A 4,857-nucleotide genomic window follows, 5' to 3' on the forward strand; every position below is an offset into this window, starting at 1 on the left:
GAGAGTTTCAGTGGCTTTATTCCAAACCTCAGGTGTGACCTACAAATTCACAAACACAAAAACACAAGGACACACATTTGCTTCCCAACTGGAGGCAGAATTTTAACAATTATGTGTTTTCAAAACTGTGTTTGAACACTGGCACCTTCAAACAATAGCATTAAGATAAATCGAGCATGTCTTGATACACCACTTCCTGTCCTTTTGTTTTCTTCCTTCTCTCTGGTGCAGTATCTGTTCTTCCTCCTGTCCATCTGACTTTAGTCCAAAATGTTCCTGAACTGTTATTTTGACTTATCCACCTCCACCAGGTCCTTCTGGCAGAAACAATGAACAGTTTAGCTCCAACATTGTTCTGTTACAAGTTAAAATATGCAGTGAGGGAAAACAAGAACGTTCACAGACAAAGATGAAAATCACGACGTGCCTGGAAGGGAAACAGTAAGATCAACAAGGTGTGTGTGTGTGTGTGTCTCTAAGCTGTATACTTTGGGCCTGACTTCGTGAAGCTTGAAAACATGAGCAGCATGTTTGCAGGTCCAACCAAGTTTATCGCCTCATTATCAGCTGAGGAAGTTTCCAGGCTGGGGGTGTGTTTCGTTTGGAGGACAGAGTAATGCTGGACAGGACGTGTGTTGGCAGGGACAGCAGTAGCACATTATGCCCAGCACTCACATTTTATCTCTCTGAAAACAATAACACACTGTCTGTTATCTCAGCAACGAGACACAGCACCTGTGATCAGCTCCAACTGAATAATTGTGGGAGTGTTTGCAGTGTGTGAAAGCCCCAACAACAACAAATACAGGCCAAGCACAAGAAGTGGAGACTGAACACGAGTGGTCCGTACTGAGCTTTCACACGATTCACTCATTAACTTCAGATTCTGTATAAACTTCCTATTTTGTTGCCGTAAACGTGTGTAATAGGTGACTCCTCCCTATACACGATCGATCAGTACCTGTCGGCTGACACCTGGGTTGCTCCTACAGAGGGCAGAGGTGTGTATTGTGCTGGTTTCCTGACACACTTGGTGCTGCCTGGTTGTTGTAGGGCTCACACCTTGAACAGGCCGAGCACAGTTGGGTAGTTTCAGATTACCTTATGCACATTTGATATGCAGTAGCTGTCTGTTTTTGGTTTGCAGTGTTGGTCTGCAGGTATCTGTATAGTCAGCCCTTTGTCAGCCCCCCCTGCCCCTAGCCAGGACTAGCTGTTCTATCCTTCCTATAAGTACAGGTATAAATATATCCATCTGTTTCAAACTTAAAGCCACAGGTCTGACTTCTTTATTACCTTAATTTGTGCATGCTACCCTCTTGTGCTTGCTTAGCTATTCCCTTGAATGCAGGTCCCAAGGTGGCGTAGTGGAACTTTAAGACAGATTAGCATTTGGCCCTTGGTCACATGTATAATAATTAATTTTCTACCCTCAATTTTTCGATTCTGTTGAAAGTATTGAAAAGAAATGGGAGGGAAGTAAATCCAAAGACTTGTGATATTCTGTGAAAAATAGGTGGCCGTAACATCAAGAATCTGTAGATGTTGTTTGTTGGCCTGAATATGCAATCAACCACAAAGATCCTTTTAAAGAATGGCACGGCCCAGCTTCCTCTTTTTACTTCTCCTTTCTCAGTCCAGAAGCCCAAGCTTGATACTGCTAAAGAAGACAAAGTTACAGTATTACAACATTTTTGTGCAAATTTCTGGAAAATTTATTAAATCTTTCATCACACTTGTCTCTCTTCATTTACCTGCGGTTACATATTTTGTTTATTTATGGAAATCTGCTGACCTGACACATTCTTTCTGATTTAGAAAAAGTTGACTGTCAGAATCCACAAAAATTAGATCAGAAATTTCCAAACATGGCAAATATGTGATTTAAACTTCACCCTGACATCGACTGCTCTGTGAATGTGGAACCTGGTGAGTAATTGCCTAAATTTCCTTTGACACAAGCTGCCACAGCATTGTAAAGGAATCTACCTCTGTGCTGGCAGAGCAGTGAGGGACGGTTCTCATGAAGCGGCAGCAAAAGACGGAAAAAGTGACCACTGCTTTATCACCCTCTTTACATCACTTCCTGCCCTGGTGCGAAGGCCCCTGAGGGCCCACAGACTGGATGAAACAAACAAATGGCTGAAGATCTTATCTACCTCTTTTTTCTCCTTGGTGGTGACATTTACAACATATCCTGGAGTGACAACATCAGTGTGTGTACATTCTTTGTTCCCTATTGTGCAGTACTACAGTAACAGCTACACTGGAACTACAGAAGGCTTTACATGCAAGAAAGCATTTTCACTGTGATATAACACAAGCTGTGCTTTTTGTCCAGAAGCAGCCACCACCTGCAGAGCAGCACAATGGACTGAGGTATTCCAGGTGAATGCAATACCACCTTTACTTCACTATCTCCTTTGTCAACCAGTCACGAAATAAACCTTGAAATAAAAACACTTCCTACACGCGTTGTTTTAACACTGGCGCCTCATTAAAGCCTTGAAAACATTACACGATGCCTTTTACTGGTGTGACTGGTCTGTAACATATTAAAACGGTCATGCTAACGTTACGCTATTCACTGAAAATGAATTCTTCTTCACCACTTCAAAACAGTAGCTGCCGCTGGCTGCACAGTGAAACTCTCCGTGTCAGCTCCTGTTTTGGAGCGAAGCGAAGAAGAATTTATTTCCGGGAAGGTGCCATTTATCCAGGTGTGAAACTATAACTTTTATTAATAGATTACAGGGCACCGGCCGGTACCGGCCACAGACTGTGTATAAAAAGGCACCGGCCGGTACCGGCCACAGACTATATAAAAAGGCACCGGCCGGTATCGGCCCGGTGCACAGACCTACACACACTCAGAAACTCGGAACCAAGGAAACATTTCCGGTGCTGCTCCGGTACCTGAATAACTCAACCTGTCACCTCACCCGAGAAACAAATGAACAGTAATAATTTCTGTGACTTACACAAAGCACGACCTTTTTATCTGAGGTACTTTGTATGAGTTCTAGTTAACTTGTCTCAGCATTTGTCGCAGACCTTTAAACTTCCTGGTTAATGTTTAAGACTTGTATAAGAATTGCTGATGGTGTTCGTTACTATAAAACTGTGATTCCCAGAAGTTTCCACTGTGATGACACCAGTTAACCTGAAAGCAAAATTTCACAAACACAGAAAACCATACTTCTTGTCAGCTTTAGGGAATCTGAGCCCTTTGAAATGTATCAAGTATATTGTAATATCATAAAATAAAATGAATAGTTAACATTTTTCAGTAAATGTATAATGATTTTTTAGGTATCTTGATGACAGCCTGTTGATATCATAAGTGGTGAAATGATCCCGTTGGAGAGGTGTCTCTTGGTTGTGAGGTGAGTATTTGAGTATCTCTCTGTGTACTAAACACACTCCTGTATCACATGTGTTTAAAATAATACTGATAGTAAAGATTTTATTCCTGAAATGTTCATCGTGCTGCGATGTTCAGTATATTCTAAACTGAAACATATCTTTTCACTGTCTGGACTCGGGTGATTGTGGTCTGAGAGCCTGGGGAACGTTGCTGATGTCCAGATCCTCCCTGGAGTTCAATTAAAATGGTTCACTCAAAGAACTATGTAAGGACAGACCCCTACTGGACGACCCGCAGTGTTACACTAGTTACTGCACTGAACGTTATGGAGACACCTATTGGCCAGCATGCAAACTCACAAAGGTACAATAACACGGTTTGCATTTGTACAATCTGTGCCCACCCATCATTAAAATAATGAATATACACTCAGCTGTATGGTGCTTCACTTGAAACCCTGACTTGTGCTCTTCTGCATTATTCCCTCAGCTTTAAGAAACAGTTCACTGCGTTTTGCTTTCTGATACTGCAGAGAAGCTCTGGATATTTTACTCTATGCACATACAACTCAGGCTGAATTTCAAGTATAATATATGGCCTTCTAAAATTAGCTCATTGTCAAGGGCTGTTTATTAGACTTATTATTATTATTATTATTTGGTTAGAATAAAATAATTCAGACTTCCATTTATTATATAGTTCTGGTGTAAACTCTGGTGGAGTGACATAAATGATCTTCTTTCCAAAGCAACATGCTCACTGTGTTTGAACTCTCTGACTCAGAGTTGACGTCTGTGACCTGCTGCATCATGTCTTACTTTAATACCGACACTTGTTTTGAGACAGTTTCTGAATTCTGATCATGTAAATAAACCTTTATTATGCCAGATCAGAGCAGCTGTCTTGTGGTTTAATAAAAGACTTTGGTTTCCATTTAAGACCACATTGCTTAATAACATTATTGTTTATGTATTTCCCCAGCTAAAGATCATTCTTCATTTTATCAATGCTCATTCATCAAAAAAAGAAGATACGGCCTCAGGCTCGGGAGCCAGTCTCAACAAGTGATTTATTCTGCGCCTTGTGACATATACACAATAGCTCCCTTTAAAGAGCTCTGCCGTTTCAAAGTGATTTGGGGAAGCGTGATATTTAAGATTCAGGCATGATTGGCTGCCTGGCTGTGAGACAGAGGTTAAATAGGGCAATGGGGAGTCAAGGCAGGACTTTATGCCTAAATAAACACAACCATGTTGCTGTGGTGATAATGAGTCGGTCACACGTTTGAAGACACATTCAGTGTGTCCCCAAACAGCAGCAGTTCTCCCTTTGAACGGCCATGTCGTTATGCATTTAATGGAGTCTGGGGTTAATCTCCAACATGACTGCGTGTCTAAAACCTGAGTGCCTGCAGCCTCTCCTGAAGAAGAGGAGCAGTTGAGGACTCAAAGCACACAGCCCACAAAAGAGCCATTGGCAATGACAGCAAG

The sequence above is a fragment of the Trachinotus anak genome, unplaced genomic scaffold (genome assembly GCF_046630095.1).
Source record: "Trachinotus anak isolate AG129_WGS33_773 ecotype Australia unplaced genomic scaffold, CSIRO_AGI_Tana_v1 ptg000021l, whole genome shotgun sequence".
Taxonomy (NCBI): domain Eukaryota; kingdom Metazoa; phylum Chordata; class Actinopteri; order Carangiformes; family Carangidae; genus Trachinotus; species Trachinotus anak.